General features: G+C 40.0%; 1 pseudogene; it reads right to left on the bottom strand.

Annotated features, from left to right (window-relative positions):
- Nucleotides 1-1,310: 1,310 nt before the first annotated feature.
- On the bottom strand, nucleotides 1,311-4,643 carry LOC139433941 (zinc finger CCCH domain-containing protein 18-like; annotated as a pseudogene).
- Nucleotides 4,644-22,581: the final 17,938 nt, after the last annotated feature.

Here is a 22,581-nt window from a genome sequence, read left to right as displayed (position 1 = left end):
TACTGGCTTGAAACTATATCCCGTCTTTGTTTCATGCAAAAAGACCCAATAAACACGGAGATACGATGATATAAATTAATACATTTCAAAAGTATGAAAAATGGAAGCCATATTTGAATATCTTCGCCGTATTTGATCATTTTACGAAACGGAAAATACTGGAAACGTAGATCCTGCTCAACAGGATGTATATGTGTATTTCTGTCGAAAGTACTGGCTTGAAACTATATGCCAGTCTTTGTTTCATGCAAAAAGACCCAATAAACACGGACATACAATGATATAAAGTTAATACAGATATATTTCAGAAGTATGAATAATGGAAAGCACATATTTTAATATCTTCACCTTATTTTATCATTTTACGAAACGGAAAATACTGGAAACTGTAGATTCTGCTCAACAGGAGTATTTACCAGGGAGGGGGTGAGGTAATCAGGTAAACGGTGAAGGTGAAGTTTGGCCAACACATTGGCCAAATTGTAACACAGGCAAACCGTTTCGCTCGGCTTCCTATGCCGGAACCTGCGACGCTGTCCCCAGAAACTGAAGGAGACAGCTTTTGTGGCCCTAGTACGTTCTAAACTAGAGTACGCCAGCTCGGTCTGGGACCCCTACACTGATAAAGACAGTGATGCCCTGGAATCAGTACAAAGAAGAGGTGCAAGATTCATTTTTGGAGATTATGAATGGGACAGCAGTGTCACAGAAATGTTCAAGCGGTTGAACTGGGTGGAATTAAGTGAAAGGCGGCGATTGGCTCGTTTGGTTCTCTTCTTCAAGATTGTCCATAACATCTCAGCCATTGATGCATCAATGTACCTAGAGCCAGTTAGAAGAAGTGCAACCCGCAAAGCCAATTCTTTGAACTTTGAGCACATTTTCGCAACTAGTGAACCTCTTAAAAATCCTTCTTTCCGAGAACAATCAGAGAGTGGAATTTGCTACCAGAAGAAGCTGTCATCGCAGAAACCGTGGAGTGCTTCCGGCACATTTTAAGAGACATTTAGCGAGGATCATCCATCCCCCACTGAGCGTGATACCTCTGGGTTCTGCTCATTATTAATCCAGATCCAGAATGGAGTGATACGAAACGAGACGAAGAGGGACGGCGGGGAACCGAAGAGAGACGGTGGGAAAATGGAGAGAGACGAAGATATACGAAGACAGGCGGCGGGAGACGAAGAGACCGCGGGCTAGAGAGATTGAAATTGTAATAAGTGACAGACAAACATTGAGAATTTAGATATAGTTAGATACATTTAGAGTTTTGAAGATTCAACTATGATGAAGAGAACTCTGAACGTGAGTCAAGCTTTAAGCTTGTTTTTTGATATGGAGGAGGAGGAACCTGTGATGTTGCCCTCTGTGTCGTAGTTGGACAACTGCTTTGAAGCTGGCACAGATAAAGACAGAAAAAAACGGATTTTGTACATAATGTGTATATATATATTGTATTATATTTATAATAACACTTTTGCCTTATCAGAATGAAATCCCATGCTACCTCAATCAAACTTTCACATTATCAATGACATCCCATGTATATATTTCCAGCTTTTAAATGGTTTTGTTGTGTATGTTTGTGTTACCTATATGAAAAAAATATCATTTTTAAAATCTGTTTTTACGGTTTTTTGTTGTGATTTTGGGTCCAAAATGTTCATGTAGAAGATCACTGCTCTAAACAAAGTCCAAAAATCCTACAGCCAAACGAAATAAATATAATTAATTATGATGAATACGTTAAGTCTTGTTCATTGTTTTTCACTTTTATAAATGTTTGATATTTCCGGTGGAAAGGTGGACTATCGGACATTCAAAATGCAGCATTTTCCATCTTACATACATACATTTTCACTCTCACACACGTATATATTACACTCACAATTCATACATTTTGCTCTCATATTATCATATTTCATGCACACATTCATATATTGCACTCACACATTCATGCACACACACACACACACACACCCACACACACACACACACACACCACACCCACACTGTTTTCCGTTTTGGTTTAAAACTGAATAACGTCGGTTTTTTTTGGTTTTCCGTTATTCCGAAAAACCGACACCGGTTCTTTTTTAAACATTAATATGTTTTGGATGCATATTGTTCAGGCTGTTACATACAATTAGCTTCTATTGCTACCTGCTGCTGGTGAGTAAATTAAAATCATTAAAATTGACAACCGGTCCGCGATTTTTTTTTATGTATCAGCCGGTCCTTGGCACAATAAAGGTTGGGAACTCCTGCTATATATGACGCAGGCTTCAAGACATTAAGAAACTATTATTTTCCGCTCGATAATACATTATTTTGGCCGGAAAGAGGGCGGAAGTGACTTTAACGCCCTCATACTATATCTTTGTAGAAAAACCCTGTATAGCATCCAAACTGCGAACACTTACATCAATCTCCCCTTCATCAATCTCTCCATCATCCTCCTCCTTCTTTTTGTCTCTGAAGGAATCTCGTGCGCATCCTCTCAGGCCTTTGGAGTCACCTGTCACTCCTTGTATTCACTGTCTTTTAGGGGAAGGGGGGGAGGATGGGTTTTCTTCTCCTCCTCTTAGATCTCTTGTCCTCATTTTCTTCCTCTTCTACCGCTGCTTTAGTTTCTTCCTCATCTTCCTCTTCGTCAGGTGCAGGGATGCTGGGCTCTTCTGGGACTTCCTCATCGTAATCAAGTTCGTGCTCGTCTAGCTCCCGGGAAAACAGACACAGAGGTCATCCTTCAGGTCACTCACTGCACCCCACCGCTTTTCTCCTCTCCTCTTCCTGAGCTCTCATCCTCTTCCTCGGCGACTGCCTTGCTTTTGTCTTCGTCAATCCACCTCAGCTGCCAATGGATCTGCTGAGTCCATCCTTGCTGTAATCCGTATCCTTCCTCCCCGTCTTCTTCAGCAATAAAGCTCTTGCCCTGTTCTGGCTCGGAGTCTGGAGACTGCGGGGTGTCAAAGACTCCCTCCTCGGGCTCCATTCCTTTCTCCTCGTCCACCCCATCCAACTGGCCTCCCTGCGGACCATCTTCATCCCCCTCCATCAGCAAAATGGTCCCGTCCTCAGGTTCCATCCCTCCTGTTACTCCTTCAGGCTCCTCATCTTCAGGGTCTGAGACAAAGTCAGGGACAACCTCATCGTCTTCATCCCTTTCCTTCTCTAATTCCAATCCTCTTCCTCTGCTTTCCAACATGTCGTCTTCTTCCTCCTCAAGTCCCCCATTCTCCTCTTCATTGACCAACTCACTGTCTGAGATGACCCCATCTTCATCAGGAGAATCCAGCAGCTCACTGTCAGAAAGGCCCTTCTCTTCCTCCTCCTCATCCTCAGGGGACTGAGGGGATTGGGTAGGGCTTTCAGGAGTATCCATTAGAGAATATTCTAGAGTGAACAGAAATATAGTAGTTTGTGAAAACCAGTCACATTGAAACGTAAAGTAAACATGTTGCATAGTGAACATTTGTGTGTTTCTATATAATGAAAACATCAAGCCAGAATCTATTAAAAAACCTGACTTGAACAACCGTACACGTCAGCCAGGTTACATACCATATCATATATTAAACAATTAAGCTGAACATATTTAAATCATGCACCCAGTTTGTTCAACTGCAAGCAGCTAAAACCCATCAGATAAACTAAGTTCTGTATACAAGAGATGTTACACATACTATCACCCTATATATGCAAACTAAATAAGCAAACCAGACCTTTAAATTGAGATTGCAATGTCCCACTTTTCATGATACAACAGATCATATAATGGTTTGTTTGTCATTAATGTGTACTTTGCCCGAGTAAAGAAAACTCGCTAGCAATCTAATACAACTGTGTATCGCAAAGAGGAATATCATTTAATGTAAAAAACCTTTCTATGAGGAAAAGACATAGCAATATGTATAATTGACAACAGGAGGAACTCCGGCGCTGCCAATTCAACAGCAAATGAAACGTGATCAATAGCCAGCTAGCTAACAAATAAGTTAACATGATCTGCCAGTGGTGACGCTGGGAGCTCAAACCCTCGTCTTCAAATGTTTAGTTGGGATTCGGTGGGGCAAGTCATCTAAGGATGTGTACATGATTACAGAGCATGCCAGAGATCGTAAATATAAAGTGTTCCTGCAGCAGAACACACTTCTAATAGCTCGGTCGCGCGAGGAGGCAACAAGGCCTTATCTCTCCGTGAATGCGAGCAGCGACCACACCGCACTCACCCAACAACTCTGCCCATGTATTCCTAAAACTATTTCACAAATTAACCGGTTAATCTGACCAAACCGGCATGACACGGTTTCTCCAGCAATGTGCGAACTGTGCAGCACACTGGTCTGTGTTTCAGTTAACAATGCAGCCTCCTATGAAGCTAACTTTAGGCTAAAGTGCAGCTACACTCAGCTAGCGAGCACACATGTATTCACCTTGCCGACCCGGAGCTCTTCAAAGACGGCACTGCTGCGGTAAGAACTCCCCTCTCCTATGGTGTTGTTCTCTAACACTCTACAATATTATCATGCGGTTTAATTTAACAGCTATGGTGGAGAGAAAAGGCATTCCTCACGGCAAAGCAAGAGCAGCCATTACCTCAACGTCATCAACAGACGACAATCAAGGCGGAAAAAAACCCCGCGTTGGAAACAAAGCACAACAGATCTGAGATCCGTGCGAGGCACATCGTGATGTGGCCAGCAGGACACAATCAGATCGGCGTAGCCGACATCACATTCATCAAAGAACATAATCTTTATTATATGTTATGATATCATTACATTAGTATCATATATTTTATTAACAAAGTACTTATTATTCAGTTTGTTTCTATGAATGATGTAATTTAACAAATTGAAAGAAAATAAGTTTCTGACAGGCTACTAAAGAGAGTGCTTTTGTAAAAACCTCTACAGCAAGCAAGATCTATGAATAATAAGACACAGTGCAGAGTCAAATAAATAGGCTACAGTGTTCATTTAAAAAAAAAAAAAATGCATCTTTCCCCTTCTAACAGCCAGATGGCAGCAGTGACCTTCCATCAGATGATGAGTGCAGGTAGGTCAGGGACGGCAGTTGTATAGAGGCGAAGTCACGCCCATCTACTTCCGGTCCATGGGACCCCGGAAGCGGAAAATTATACATTGAAGTCAATGGAGAGAGAAAAGTTATCTTTTGATCCCGTTTGAATTGTACCACGAATGACACATATGATGTTTGTCAATCTTAAACAATCATTTCCATGTAAAAAAAGTCACAGTTTGTCGTAAAACTGTTGAAATATAAGACTATGAAAAATACGCAACTAGAAAGACTACAAATCCCAAATCCCATTCTGGGTCGAGTAAGTGATGTCATAGGCGATAATGACTGGTTGCGACTCGCAATAAAAGCAAAGAAGAAGAAGAAGATCTCATAACTGATTTATTCCCTCCAATAAATATAAGAGATTGCTCCAATAAATTCACTTTTATAAGATGCCTGTGTGCTTTGTACCAGGTTGGAATCACAAAAGTGATCATACACTTTGCTTGCTCGTTCTATCGCTTCCCGTCTGATGAAAGACATATCAGGTAATATACATGTTTTGCATGGAACATAGTCAAGTTAGCTACAGATGGAGCACTCCAGATCAGACTCAAATGGGTGTGTCCCAGTCAAAAGCGCAGCGGATGCCAGTGGCTGGGGGTGTTGCCAAATTGCTAGAGGGCGTTGCCCAATTTCCCCATTTGTTCAATTACAGGATTTAACCATGAGATGGCGCTTCATTCACAAAATACACAAAGACAACTGGGTGTTGTAGAAATATTAATATTTTAGATCAAATAAAGTATATAGTTTGCTTTATGCAGTATATTTCTTGTAATATTGTTGGGGTGTTTTTACACAGTACAGTAGATTGAAGTAAATCAATTTATAGATTAAGATAAGATAAAATGGACCTTTATTAATCCCGTGGGGAAATTCAGTAGTTCAAACAGCAACAGGGTGAGAGTGAAAAACAGGACAGCACAGATCCACACAGATTAATAAAATCAAAAATAAGATGAGCGATAAAAATAATAATAATGAGAAACTATGAAATAAGAAATGAATAAAACTAAAATGTAATTATCATATCATATATTATAATGTATTGTATTATTAAGTAATATCATACATTAACCCCATTATAGCAGATGCCACATTGAATGGATGAACACATGTATGCATCAATAATTACAACAGAGTATTTCTAAATACAAGTTGTAAAAATACTTATATGTATTTAATATTAACCCTTTGGAGTCGACCGTCACACCGGCGTGATCAGATCACATGACCTGTTCAAGCCAGTGCCGCATAAAAACAACAGTCTGGACAACATTGCCCTGTGTTTCTGTCGAAAGTACTGGCTTGAAACTATATCCCAGTCTTTGTTTCATGCAAAAAGACCCAATAAACACGGAGATACGATGATATAAATTAATACATTTCAAAAGTATGAAAAATGGAAGCACATATTTGAATATCTTCGCCGTATTTGATCATTTTACGAAACGGAAAATACTGGAAACTGTAGATCCTGCTCAACAGGATGTATATGTGTATTTCTGTCGAAAGTACTGGCTTGAAACTATATGCCAGTCTTTGTTTCATGCAAAAAGACCCAATAAACACGGACATACAATGATATAAAGTTAATACAGATATATTTCAGAAGTATGAATAATGGAAGCACATATTTTAATATCTTCACCTTATTTTATCATTTTACGAAACGGAAAATACTGGAAACTGTAGATTCTGCTCAACAGGATGTATTTACCAGGGAGGGGGTGAGGTAATCAGGTAAACGGTGAAGGTGAAGTTTGGCCAACACATTGGCCAAATTGTAACACAGGCAAACCGTTCGCTCGGCTTCCTATGCCGGAACCTGCGACGCTGTCCCCAGAAACTGAAGGAGACAGCTTTTGTGGCCCTAGTACGTTCTAAACTAGAGTACGCCAGCTCGGTCTGGGACCCCTACACTGATAAAGACAGTGATGCCCTGGAATCAGTACAAAGAAGAGGTGCAAGATTCATTTTTGGAGATTATGAATGGGACAGCAGTGTCACAGAAATGTTCAAGCGGTTGAACTGGGTGGAATTAAGTGAAAGGCGGCGATTGGCTCGTTTGGTTCTCTTCTTCAAGATTGTCCATAACATCTCAGCCATTGATGCATCAATGTACCTAGAGCCAGTTAGAAGAAGTGCAACCCGCAAAGCCAATTCTTTGAACTTTGAGCACATTTTCGCAACTAGTGACACTCTTAAATACTCCTTCTTTCCGAGAACAATCAGAGAGTGGAATTTGCTACCAGAAGAAGCTGTCATCGCAGAAACCGTGGAGTGCTTCCGGCACATTTTAAGAGACATTTAGCGAGGATCATCCATCCCCCACTGAGCGTGATACCTCTGGGTTCTGCTCATTATTAATCCAGATCCAGAATGGAGTGATACGAAACGAGACGAAGAGGGACGGCGGGAACCGAAGAGAGACGGTGGGAAATGGAGAGAGACGAAGATATACGAAGACAGGCGGCGGGAGACGAAGAGAGGCCGCGGGAGACTGCGATTGAAGTAAAATGACAGACAAACATTGAGAATTTAGATATAGTTAGATACATTTAGAGTTTTGAAGATTCAACTATGATGAAGAGAACTCTGAACGTGAGTCAAGCTTTAAGCTTGTTTTTTGATATGGAGGAGGAGGAACCTGTGATGTTGCCCTCTGTGTCGTAGTTGACAGAAACTGCTTTGAAGCGTGGCACAGATAAAGACAGAAAAAACGGATTTTTGTACATAATGTGTATATATATATTTGTATTATATTTATAATAACACTTTTGCCTTATCAGAATGAAATCCCATGCTACCTCAATCAAACTTTCACATTATCATAGTGACATCCCATGTATATATTTCCAGCTTTTAAATGGTTTTGTTGTGTATGTTTGTGTTACCTATATGAAAAATAATATCATTTTTAAAATCTGTTTTTACGGTTTTTTTGTTGTGATTTTGGGTCCAAAATGTTCATATAGTAGAAGATCACTGCTCTAAACAAAGTCAAAAATCCTACAGCCAAACGAAATAAATATAATTAATTATGATGAATACGTTAAGTCTTGTTCATTGTTTTTCACTTTTATTAAATGTTTGATATTTCCGGTGGAAATGGTGGACTATCGGACATTCAAAATGCAGCATATTTTCACTCTTACATACATACATTTTCACTCTCACACACGTATATATTTACACTCACACATTCATACATTTTGCTCTCATATTATCATATTTCAATGCACACATTCATATATTGTCACTCACACATTCATGCATTTTGTTCTCATATTCATATAATTTAATGCTCATATTTATATATTTTGCTCTCATGCGAAATCTACTAAAACAAAGTATGTCATGGTGGTCAGCTGTTAAACACAGCTTAAGGGCTGTAAATGTAATATATAATATGCAAACTAAAACCTACAGACTGGGGGATGGGAGATCACAGGAGTGGGGGGGGGGGGGGAGAGCTGTGGAATGTGACCCTTGGGAGAATTCCTCCACACATTCCGATAGCCAATTCGTTTTAAACAAAGAGTTCGCAACACAGGACAGCATAGGCAACATGGGGGGTGGGGGCTGGTGAACGGTCTGGTCAATGTTTGGAAACACAATCCCCAGGATGTGTCCTAATCAAACCAAAAGAGAAAATGCAGATATCATTCTCTCTCTCGACTCGCTGGTATCTCGAGCTGAGCACTCATTGGTGTTCATACTGCTCACAGGCTGGGCTGCTGTGTATATCTAGTGCAGGGGTCGGCAACAGGCGGACCGCGGTCCGGATCCGGACCCAGACGCCGACCTATACGGACCCGGAGCTATAATAAATACATTAATAGGGGATTTTTCGGCTCCCGCTTTTTTAACGCTGATTTGGGTGACTTGTGTAATTCGTGGAGAACCGAAGAGTTTTCGTTTTGGGGGTGGGGGAGGGGAGTCCGTCCATCCGTCAGTCTGACTGACGGACAACTTCTCACTTCAAAAAAGAAGAAGAAATCTAGACCGCAAAAATAATTAAACAAGCGAGTACCTGTTTTTCCTGGTCATTTATTTTGAAACTCCACATCAGAATGTCCTGATTTTTTCTGGGTGAGTAGATGGGGTGTCCTTCTATCACCCTGCAGTGAGATGAGTCTTGCATCAGGGAGAGATTTCGTTTTATTCTTATCTAAACACAGGGCTGATAGCTCATATATGGGATTTCAAAGGTCTTTTATTTTGAAACTCCACATCAGAATGTCCTGATTTTTTCTGGGTGAGTAGATGGGGTGTCCTTCTATCACCCTGCAGTGAGATGAGTCTTGCATCAGGGAGAGATTTCGTTTTATTCTTATCTAAACACAGGGCTGATAGCTCATATATGGGATTTCAAAGGTCTTTTATTTTGAAACTCCACATCAGAATGTCCTGATTTTTTCTGGGTGAGTAGATGGGGTGTCCTTCTATCACCCTGCAGTGAGATGAGTTTTGCATCAGGGAGAGATTTCGTTTTATTCTTATCTAAACACAGGGCTGATAGCTCATATATGGGATTTCAAAGGTCTTTTATTTTGAAACTCCACATCAGAATGTCCTGATTTTTTCTGGGTGAGTAGATGGGGTGTCCTTCTATCACCCTGCAGTGAGATGAGTCTTGCATCAGGGAGAGATTTCGTTTTATTCTTATCTAAACACAGGGCTGATAGCTCATATATGGGATTTCAAAGGTCTTTTATTTTGAAACTCCACATCAGAATGTCCTGATTTTTTCTGGGTGAGTAGATGGGCTGTCCTTCTATCACCCTGCAGTGAGATGAGTCTTGCATCAGAGAGAGATTTCGTTGTATTCTTATCTAAACACAGGGCTGATAGCTCATATATGGGATTTCAAAGGTCTTTTATTTTGAAACTCCACATCAGAATGTCCTGATTTTTTTCTGGGTGAGTAGATGGGGTGTCCTTCTATCACCCTGCAGTGAGATGAGTCTTGCATCAGGGAGAGATTTCGTTTTATTCTTATCTAAACACAGGGCTGATAGCTCATATATGGGATTTCAAAGGTCTTTTATTTTGAAACTCCACATCAGAATGTCCTGATTTTTTCTGGGTGAGTAGATGGGGTGTCCTTCTATCACCCTGCAGTGAGATGAGTCTTGCATCAGGGAGAGATTTCGTTTTATTCTTATCTAAACACAGGGCTGATAGCTCATATATGGGATTTCAAAGGTCTTTTATTTTGAAACTCCACATCAGAATGTCCTGATTTCTTCTGGGTGAGTAGATGGGGTGTCCTTCTATCACCCTGTAGTGAGATGAGTCTTGCATCAGGGAGAGATTTCGTTTTATTCTTATCTAAACACAGGGCTGATAGCTCATATATGGGATTTCAAAGGTCTTTTATTTTGAAACTCCACATCAGAATGTCCTGATTTTTTCTGGGTGAGTAGATGGGGTGTCCTTCTATCACCCTGCAGTGAGATGAGTCTTGCATCAGGGAGAGATTTCGTTGTATTCTTATCTAAACACAGGGCTGATAGCTCATATATGGGATTTCAAAGGTCTTTTATTTTGAAACTCCACATCAGAATGTCCTGATTTTTTCTGGGTGAGTAGATGGGGTGTCCTTCTATCACCCTGCAGTGAGATGAGTCTTGCATCAGGGAGAGATTTCGTTTTATTCTTATCTAAACACAGGGCTGATAGCTCATATATGGGATTTCAAAGGTCTTTTATTTTGAAACTCCACATCAGAATGTCCTGATTTTTTTCTGGGTGAGTAGATGGGGTGTTCTTCTATCACCCTGCAGTGAGATGAGTCTTGCATCAGGGAGAGATTTCGTTTTATTCTTATCTAAACACAGGGCTGATAGCTCATATATGGGATTTCAAAGGTCTTTTATTTTGAAACTCCACATCAGAATGTCCTGATTTTTTCTGGGTGAGTAGATGGGGTGTTCTTCTATCACCCTGCAGTGAGATGAGTCTTGCATCAGGGAGAGATTTCGTTTTATTCTTATCTAAACACAGGGCTGATAGCTCATATATGGGATTTCAAAGGTCTTTTTATTTTGAAACTCCACATCAGAATGTCCTGATTTTTTCTGGGTGAGTAGATGGGCTGTCCTTCTATCACCCTGCAGTGAGATGAGTCTTGCATCAGAGAGAGATTTCGTTGTATTCTTATCTAAACACAGGGCTGATAGCTCATATATGGGATTTCAAAGGTCTTTTATTTTGAAACTCCACATCAGAATGTCCTGATTTTTTCTGGGTGAGTAGATGGGGTGTCCTTCTATCACCCTGCAGTGAGATGAGTCTTGCATCAGGGAGAGATTTCGTTTTATTCTTATCTAAACACAGGGCTGATAGCTCATATATGGGATTTCAAAGGTCTTTTATTTTGAAACTCCACATCAGAATGTCCTGATTTTTTCTGGGTGAGTAGATGGGGTGTCCTTCTATCACCTTGCAGTGAGATGAGTCTTGCATCAGGGAGAGATTTCGTTTTATTCTTATCTAAACACAGGGCTGATAGCTCATATATGGGATTTCAAAGGTCTTTTATTTTGAAACTCCACATCAGAATGTCCTGATTTTTTCTGGGTGAGTAGATGGGGTGTCCTTCTATCACCCTGCAGTGAGATGAGTCTTGGATCAGGGAGAGATTTTGTTTTATTCTTATCTAAACACAGGGCTGATAGCTCATATATGAGATTTCAATATGAGATTTCAAAGGACTTTTATTTTGAAACTCCTTACATTTTACATTTACTCGTGGTAGTTATACGTAGTTTGTTTTAAATAATTATTGATCATATTATATAGTACATATTTCTTAATTTAATATGTTTGGTTTGTTTTTATAGGTGCTTTTGTTATTGACCGAGTAAGCGCTGGGATTTTACCGTAATGCTTCTAATATTCGCGCACCCCAATATCACGTGCGGGCTGGCTTGACTGTGTTTTCCCAAGTGGAGGCTGGCTTGACCGCAGTGAGGAACATTACACATATCCACAGTATTTACTGTATATCTGTATAGTTCAATGTTAATTGACAATACATATTGTTGTCAGTTGTTGATTACATGCAGACGTTGATAAAGCTACAGGTCACTTCAATATCACACTAATTCATGAAGCAAGTTAGACATTTTGATGTTCCGGACCTTTGCATGGGGAGATTTTCTCTAACTGGACCTCGTTGAATTTTTGTTGAAGACCCCTGATCTAGTGTATTCATACTGTACCCCTCCTCACTGTTTATTCATCATTCAAACATTTCCTTTTTTCCCGTCAAGAGGTTGAAAAAGATTGAGTCCTATGTTTCCAATTGGTTCCCAAATCTGAACATTGACCAGTGGCATAACATCAGCAGCCGGGTAAATGAGAGACGGAGGAGCCCCCGAAAAACAGATCCCGAAATAGCTCGTCCTGGTTTCCGCAGCAGATAGGCCTACAGTATGGTGTCTGTTATGTCAGTTATTTTAAATAAAACGTTGAAAACTGAACTTGAAAATTGTTTCCTCTTTTTATTTTATTTATCATTTTCGGGACGGGGAGACGTGGGGAGACGTGTGTGATTAAAAATTAATTTGCAGAAATGTAAAGTGATCTACCTAAGTTCTATTCATATTCTTGACGGGAAGAGCCGTGTAAATGGGTGGCCATATGCATTTGAAAAGCAATATAAATCACACAGTTATTATACAATAGGCTATAAAAGCACCATAGATAACCATTACCTTTATCCAATTCAAACTTTGGACGGGAAAAAAGGAAGGTGTACATGGTTGGGCTATACTGTAGGCCTACTGTATACATACAAAGGCCATTCAAGCTAGAGTTCTTCTGGAAATGTTCACATCAGGCCAGAGTCCTGCATCGGGTGACTCGCAAAAAAGGTGATTCGCGGGTGGTATTTTTTCAAACGCTTTTTTCCGGGTTCGGTTCTGGGTAAAACAAAGATGATGCGTGTCGGGTCGCGGGTATTGCATAATAAATATATTAAAATAATAATAATTTAGTTTAATGTTTAAATCCTCAGACTTCTCCCCCGCTGGACCGTGCATAATCATAACCTCTGCAGCGCATCAATCTGCTGCTGTGCGCGCCACATTCGAAATGGCTGAGGTGAAAGCTCTCTAGTGGAGAATACAGCATTTTCAATAACACTTCCTCAAGAGCGAAATCCAACGTCTGGGAGGCTTTTGGTGTCATTCTAGATGGAGAAAATGACCAACATCCCACGCTTTTTGAGACAAATATGCAACTGCATGTGTTAATAATTGCACGTTTTCACTACTCATATATAGGCTAGGTCGGGTTGCGGATCTTGTGCCGACGGGTCGGGTCGGGTTGCGGAACTAATTGGCAATATGTGCGGGTAGCGGGGCGGGTTCGGTATTGCACGTCGCGGGGCGGGAGCGGGTCTTGAAAATCAGACCCGTGCAGGGCTCTGCATCAGGCACCTTCAAGTTAAACAATACTACAGTAAACAATTAACACAGTAGGCCTACATTATGTGGATTGAACTACATTTATTTAGTTAAAAATAAACTAGTGCTGTCAAAATTATCGCGTTAACGTCGGTAATTAATTTTTTGAATTAATTGCGTTAAAATATTTAACGCATTTAACGCATGTGCAGAATGGCCCGCCCCATACGTGCCACCAGTGGCAGCGCCAGGGTATGGCTGGGGTAGGCTACACACATACCAAGAAATGGCTTAGCCCCACCATGAAAAATGATGTTAAATTAAGCAAAATAAAGTCTGCCAACTCGCGCGGAGTAAATTGCACAGCCAGCAGTTAGTAAGATTGATTTCAGTAGCCATGGTTTTGAAAACTTTTGTCACGTAGTGATCGTCTTCTCAATAGAACATCTTTGATAATGTCTTCTGGCCAATCAGAATCAAGATAACGGCATGGTGTTGTTGCAGGAAGTCCCGACGGAGAATACTTTTGCTGTAGTACAGGGGTGCACATAACTGGTACAAAGGCAGGTTATGTGCATAATCTGAAATGCGTACCGTCACTTGTGTCACAAAGAGCATTTGCGTACCGACTACTTGTGAAGCTTTTCCAGAAGGCGGTTAGATCACAAGACGACAGAGTTGGTCTCCGTGTGCACAGACAGGGCTGCTGTTAACGTCGGTCTGTACAACGAAATTGTTGCGGAGGGAGAATCCTACTGGAGAACTGCGCTAAAACAGCTGATCACAACGTTCACACTCTGTGGTCAAGAAGTACTAACTTCTTGACCCCTCTCTGTCGACTTTCCTGAAGTACTCCCCCGTTGATAGAAATCAACACGTAATGAATCACGGTTTGATGATTGATAGGTGTGTGGGTTGTCTTTCATTTTGACACGCAGAAAAAAACGTTATAATAAACATAGATACTGTATGTTAAATGGATATATCCGCCTTCTGTCATTTATCTTTCCATTCCCACAACAATATACATAAATAAATGGCATATTTTGGACATAGTTCGAATGGTGATTAATCATGATTAATTAATTTTTAAACTATGATTAATCTGATTAAAAATTATAATCGTTTCTAAAATAAACGAAATATGATTTTGTTTGAATGATTAAATGTCATCAGGCATCTTCAAGTTAAACAATCAGTTGCACACTTTAATGTGCCGCCACCTCCGGACTCGGCTTGACTCGGTTTAAAGAATGCACAAATGTGTTTAATCGTTTATGTCAGATATGTACTAAGTAGCCTAAATACATTTGTTCCTGCTCAAGATTAGATTCAACTTTATTGTTATTGCACATATTGCAGGTAGGCCTACTGAGACAACGGAATGCAGTTTAGCTTCTAACCAGGTGCAACAAGCAGCGAAAAGTAATGTGCACAATACTACAGTAAACAATGAACACAGTAAAGTATGTGGATTAAACCACATTTATTTCGTTAAAAAGAAACGAAATTGAATGATTAAATGTAGGGTGAATTGCCCTAATGTGGGACATTTTTGCATTTCAGACTTCGGGAATATATTGTGATATGAAGCCGATACAATAAATCAAAATCCAGTACCATTCCGAAATCCCCAGTAATATTAGACACTAATAATACAGTAAACTATTAACACTGTACATATTATTGTTTGCCCGTGGGATTAGGATGATCGGTAGTGAGAGCCGCTGCATTTTCCTCCGGTCGGATGTGATATAAAAACAAAGCGATTATTTGTGTTGTTGTAAACTCACGTGGATTAAATGTAGTGCATTCATATCAACTCGCGAACATATGATACATTAAATGATCGTGAGGATGATGATTGAAAATCGTTTGTTTGAGCCTGGATGCATTTCCTGATCTAAAAACATAGCGATGGTTTTGTACTTACGCCAACGTGAATTAAACATTATTTTGTTAAATAAAAACATGGTGATGTTTAGTAAATGATTACATGTCTCTTATTTAGCACAGAATATGATCCTATCCGTGACATATGGATCTTAACAAATATCCGCTATATCTGATACCTGTAGATCAGCTGTTTATTTCACATGAGTTCCAGTGTGGCAGCTTTTCACGGCTCCCCCTGGTGGATCCATGATCCATTGCAGCTGGTTTCATTATAATTAAATGTATTTATCAAGGGGGCGTTTCAAGTCCTGCGGGGGGGTTTTCCTTTTCAGCAGGGGCCCACCCCGTGCCGATCACGGACCCGCACGGGTAGGAGTCTGAAATGAAGCGCTACATCTGTACCTAGCTAGTAGCGAGCACGATAGTTAGCATTACATTACATTACTTAGCCTTGCCATTTCTAATTTGTCATTTGCCTTAACATGAAGTAAACCAAAATGTTAAACAGTAAGAGTCGTCATGATGGTAAGTATTTTGTGAAACATTTGAAGAGTAGCCTATCGCCCCCTCCACCAGGTGCTAAGGGGGCGGGAGGTAGGCTAATGGCACATTAGCATCGGCGATCTTTTCTACTTAATGCTATCTGCACAAATGGTTAACATTGAACATTAAAAGATCAGGCAGTTCAGGGAGAGTCGAAGGCAGGCAGGCAGCTTTGCATGACATTCTTCTGGACGTGTTTCATTGTGATGATAGTGAGGGTGAGTCAATCTGTTTGTTGGAAAGACAGTAGTTGAGTGATTACTGAGATAACATTATTAAAAGAGATAATTATTCAAAGTGTTGTTACTTTAAAGTGTTGTTACTGACCTTTTATTTTTATTTTCTTTACCTCACCTGTAACTGCTGAGACCCTGAGGAACATGCACACTGGACTGACCTGCTTGGCAACCTGATTTCCACTGTACGTAATAGTATTTGGTCATGGTATATTATTTATATACATCAAAGGCACAATGCACCCCCCAGAGACACACATGTGGGTGTGATATTTTGCATAGGTCATGTGAAATCATCTTTACATACTAGAAAACTGTAGGAGCGGCAACTTGTTTTGAAATTGAATTTTTAATATCCGATAATAAAGTTGATCTGTTTTCTGTATTCTTCTCTCTTCCCAGCTCCATCCATCACCATGCTCTGTTCCTGCAGGTCCTGCTTGCTAATCAATGCTCATATCTTTTTACACAATTCCAAATAAAGTCAATGTATTGTATGACATGAAGTTGTGCTTCATTCTGAGTCAATAATAAATTCATTCTGCCTTCAACTGCACAATGATTGTGGACTGCACCGACATCCATATAGCTGCCCCCCAGTAAGATGAACCAAGCAAAGTTGACATACTTAACATACAGCTGTGCTCTTAAGTTTACATGAAGAATTTGTGAAAAATTGGTAATAACAGGTTTAAATGATTATTAGTAATTAATCATATAATTTTCACATTGTAGATGAGCAGACAGGGAGCCAGATGAGAAAAGCAGAATATGCAGCTGCCATTTTCCACATGGAAAAGAGAAAGGGCCAAGTGTATGGACAAAAGAGAAGGGGAGCTTAGCTGTTTTCAAACTGGTTCATGTATCACTTAGTTTACTGAACTGTGATGAATGAAAGAAATTAGTGAGGTAGTGGTTTACTGAAGTTACAAAGACATTAATATATGAGTAACAGGTCAGTGTAAACACAATCTTCTGTCAATTATGGATCATTCAAACTATATAAAAATATGTAATAAAGTTCTAAAACAAGTATTCGGTATATTCCTTGATCGCTTTTGGAGAAGGTTGTTTTTAAGTTTACTAAAATCTATCGTTTAAACTGTTTCACTTTATAAAAAAGGAACAGGTGAGTAGAGCATCATTGAGTTTCTTATTCTGTCAGTAAATGATCCAAATGAAATATTTTTCATTATTTTAGTCAACCCTAAACAAATTGATTGTACCTTTTAATAATGACCTTACATGGTCGCCAACGTTAAATTAACTTCAGAAAATCAAATCTGTTCTGAGAAAAAACTAATAAATGTTTAAAGATAGGAACTTGCCATCCCACTGAAAAACAGTCCGTAGAGATTTAAAGGCATAGTTGTAGTTCAGTCAAACGTTTCATTTGGATTCATTTGACAACAGTCAACTATTTTCATAAAGAATATATATATTTTTCAAATTCAAAGTCAACTTTATAGTCAATCTTACTCAGTTTGTGTTTATAGACAGAGAGATCAAAAAGACGTTTCCAACAATCCCAAATATGAAAAATTCAATTATACAATTTACAGATATGTATACAAATATATATATCCTATATACACCATCATGTATAATGATGGTGTATGATGTAGAAGGAAGTGTGGTAGATAACAAGTATATATACAGTTACATACAGATCCATGTTACAGCAAAAGATGGAATAACTAAGAAGCACGCAGTATAATAATAATTACATGCAACAATTAAATAACTGCTCAGCATCTCCACCACAATCCCAATCTGCTGTGTCCTGTTTTCCTCCCCTCTGCATAACACCCCATCACACATACGGAACACAACGCAGAGTCCGAGGATGTTAAGAGTATGTTTATTTAAATGTACTCCTCTCTACTGGCCAACACAGGGAGCATATGCTGGGTGTAGAATTTTTCCAGGAGGAGGAGATTTCCATGCCATGCAGGGTCTTTGGGGATGAGGATGATGATCGCCTCCTTCTGGTCCACACAACAAAGTAGCAGAGACTCCGGTCTGTGATGTGCAGCTGCCCTTGGACCTGGTGCCAGTATGGGTGATTCTCCTTGAGAATATATGACCCACCCTCCTCACGAAGACAGAACGATGGTAACTGGACTGCCTCCGCGATGGTCATGTTCCTCTGGCTGTGTGGACACTTCACCTCCAGCAGGGCAGATGGCTGCACAAGTCCATCGGGTGATGCTCCCAAAACACCCGACTCACTCACAAAGAGACCAGACTCGAACACTGTCACCCGATAGGCCTGCACAAAAGCCTTCACCCCTTCGGCCTCGTTTACAACCCCCCAGTTGACAGCCATGACTCCGTCCAAGTTGTACCCCCCAAGCACCCTCTTCATGAGGCAAGAATTGCCTCAAGCCCCCGACCCCCATGCTCTCTCACCAGCTCCGGCACGGTGACAATGGCCTGATGTTGAGGCCACGGCTCTGGCTCAGGTGACAAAAGCCATGCCATGCCACACTGTGTGCCCCTCAGTGCAGACCTGAACCAGTCCACATCCTCAGTGGCGATGTCTCTGGCCAGTGAGTTTTATGTCTCCTCTCGCTGTTGGTAAAGTTGAGACACCGGCTGGACTACTTTGGAAGTGCCAGGCTTCCTCCACTGGCACTCAACATCTGTGGAGCTGATCTGCCACATGGCAAATATTGCCAATGCTGCAGCGTGGCTGCATTTGTACATCCCCCGTGCACAATCACAGACAGCGCTCTGCATCGCGCCATCGTCTCCCATGCAGATCTGTAAACATAAAGTAAGTACCATTTGTTAGCATGCTATCATAGATTGAATGAGCAATAATACAAGGATGGTCCGGATCTGGGGGTGGGAGGGTTAATTTTTCCATAGTTTTGTCCTCTTGTCTGATTGTTGTTATTGTTTTTTCTGTATTTTTTGTAATTTGTGTTGTATTGGTTGTGATTGTACATTGTATTTTTCTAAATGTGTATGAATACATTTTTGAAAAACATTTGATCAACAATAAAAAAGGATTTGGTCAGGATCTAGACTCAGTGTGTAGTTTATTAATTAATCAATGCTCTCTACATTAGGAAAACACATACCAGTGTACCAGAGGGAGTCACACACAGCTGTGCCTAGATAACCAAACAAATTGACAAGATAACCAAAATCCTTGAATCTACACACAGCAAATAAACTCAAATGACACAACGAGATGTAAAAGGAGATCACACATACAGTATCGTCGATATAAAACTGGCCGCTTCAATCTGAAGAGCAACTAAAACAAAACACGGGAGTGTATCTTGTTCTTGTGAACACTAATGTTATCCACAGCATACACAGAGACCACAAAGTTCTTAAGGAGAAAACTAGTTGCTAAAACAAAACACGTTAGTGTACCTTGTTAGCTAGCTGACATTAACGTTAAACATTGCACTCATATTACTCACCGAAACCTTGTAAAGCCGGTCCCGCTGCTCTTACAGAATCGACTAACTCCCCTTTCGTGTATGTACAGCTCTCAACGTGTCCAGACTTGTAGTGATTTTCACCTCGTTTTATACTTTTCGCCTCATTCTGAAAGAAACAGGTGAAATTTGCTAACGTGACGGCCATCTTTGTGATGGTGACGCGTATTGTGTGAGACCAGAGACCTGTAGTTCACTGAGCGGTTTCACACAAAATGTGTAACTTCACAGTTTTACGACACATTTTTATTTTTTTGACTTGCAAAATGTTCTTTTAAATTGACAAACATCATATGTGTCATTCGTGGCACAATTCAAACGGGATCAAAAGATAACTTTTCTCTCTCCATTGACTTCAATGTATTATTTTCCGCTTCCGGGGTCCCATGGAGGCTCCCGGAAAGGGAGGGACTTCGCCTCTCTATACAACACTAAATGTCAAATGCTTGATCACTTATTTTCATTTAATGTTTTTTCTTTCTTTCCCTATTGCTTTGTTATTTTTTTCTACATTGTTGATGAACAATGAAAACTGTACAGCTATGTAATAAGAACATGAGAGTCGGGCAAGATGACGCATTTTTAATTATGTTGTCCTAGTCAAGGAGAAATGAGAAAGAAGTCAAATAACAACAATACATTTTTTGCATATTTAACTATGTGTATTGTAACTGTGTGTATTTGTATGTAACTATATAACAAAAAAAAAGCATGTGTGACGAGTGGAAAACTAAAGGTCCATCTTTCTTTCTTTTTTTCTTTACAATCAAAATGATAATATTGCATCTATTACATGAAATTATGACTTTTCAAAGCTTTTTACTTTTTTTGGCACGATGGCTTTTGTACAATGTTTAAAACATAAAAAACACATCAGTTGTGGACATTGAAATACCATTTTACACCACTGTTAGAAAAATATCACTCGACACCAGGTTGAGAATCAATGATCAGGTTCTAATTTATTCTTGCAAGAAGGAGCAGAGTTAAATCACATACAAAGGATATGGGTTAACTCACACACATGAGGTATGTTGCTCAAAGGAACAGCAAAAAACATCAGGCTTATATAGTCCAAAATACGGCACAGCCCCACCTAGTGTCAGCAGAAAATATTAAAAATAATGATTACAAAAATGTTTAATCATCTGCTTCGTCTGTACATCGCTGTTTTAGTCTGTGTTCTTCTAATTACATGTCTACAATGTGTGCCTATTGAGCTGTTTAGAGCCATGTGGGACAGAACCCGATCATGCCCCTCCCTCTCACTGTCTAAGTCAATGGTGACTGTAAAAACTACACTGCGCATACTCAGAATATTTTCCTATTTCCTAGTTTGCGTATAGAGCAAATAGGTCTACAGAGGATGCCATCGCCACTGTTCTTCACAGTGCACTGTCCCACCTTGAACACCAGGGGAACTATGTGAGGATGCTCTTTGTTGATTACAGTTCTGCCCAACCTGATCTCACCAGAATGCGTGACTCCACCACGACTCCTTTACACCACAATGCGTGGTGGAGTCACGAACTTTGTTACATTTGCGTGTCGGCACCACGCAAACAACCCCAATGTAAAGTGAATGAGGCTCCTTTGTCGTGGTGCACACACGCATTTCTACAACGTCCCGCAGTGAGCTTTTATTCTATACAACGTTTTTTAAATCTACTTTATAGCGTGTAGTAACTCACGGGAGGCTTCTTTTATTTTATTTGTATTCATAATTATTTTTATTTTTCGTCAGAATGTAAAAATTACATTAGTTACGAATTTGTGTTCTCAAAAAACAGTGCATTGTGTTCAAAAATCAAAGTTGCATTACGCAACTTTGATTTTTATTAAATTAGTTAGTTTTTAAGGAAGGCCAGAGCTTCAGCTGTGTCAAATAGATTGTTCCCTTCAGTTAACGTTATTTAAAAGATAATGATCATGTCCTCTGTATTGTATTACGAGCGTCCATTCCCATTGGATAACGGAGAATTTTACACCCGGAAGTAAGTAGCCTATTCTCCTTACTGTCGATTGATTTTACAGTGATATCTGCACTACTCATCGACTAAAAAACAACAAATTGTCCTTGTTAATTACACAACATTGATTGGTTTGAATTGTGTTCAATGCTTTTGTATTTTCCCCCTTCGATTCGGAGAAACAAATATTTTTTCGGAGTTTTAGGACGGCAGAAGACACTACACTACCCAGAATCCTCAGCTATCGTTTGGGACTACACCATGAACCCCGTGATCAGTCCTCAACCTCTGTGATTGGATGCGCGACGTTTACACACAGAGCGTCCAAAAGGACTTTGAAATGGAATGAAACCCATCGACGGCACACTATTCAAAACAGGAATCGAACGTGTCCTACCCCCCTCCCCCCCTTAGGTCACAGGCTCCTCCAACAGTGCTACGCAATAAAACAGATACACAGAAAAAATAGTGAAATAGTGCAATAAGAGTCTATATACAAGTGATTGGAATATGATATATTAGATAAATAATTTCTAAGTAGCAGCCAGATGAATGTTATTTCTAAGTTCAGGTGTTTAATAGTCTTCTGGCCTGTGGGATGAAGCTGTCTCTGTGTCTGGTGGTTTTAGTCCGAATGCTGTGGTACCGCCTGCCAGACTGCAGCAGACAGAACCGTTTGTGGCTGGGGTGATGGGGTCTTTTATAATCCTGAGGGCTTTCTTTAAGGTTAACCTGGTATTTTTACTCCACTACATTTATTTGAGTTACTTTACAGATTTGGATTAATGATGTGAAATATAAACAACCCTTAAATCAGACTTTAGTTACACCTGAATGAAATTCAGTGAAGGTGATTGTCAAGTGCCAACAATCAGGCGAGATATTTGATAGTTGGTTGCTTGAGAAGACTAAATATTTATCTGCAGATCCGTTTAAAGCATATTCATTACTCGTTATTCTCTAATAG

The sequence above is a fragment of the Pseudochaenichthys georgianus genome, chromosome 6, assembly GCF_902827115.2.
Source record: "Pseudochaenichthys georgianus chromosome 6, fPseGeo1.2, whole genome shotgun sequence".
NCBI classification, from domain to species: Eukaryota; Metazoa; Chordata; class Actinopteri; order Perciformes; family Channichthyidae; genus Pseudochaenichthys; species Pseudochaenichthys georgianus.
Note: the sequence above shows the minus strand (reverse complement) of the source record. Positions and strands in the feature narration are given on the sequence as shown.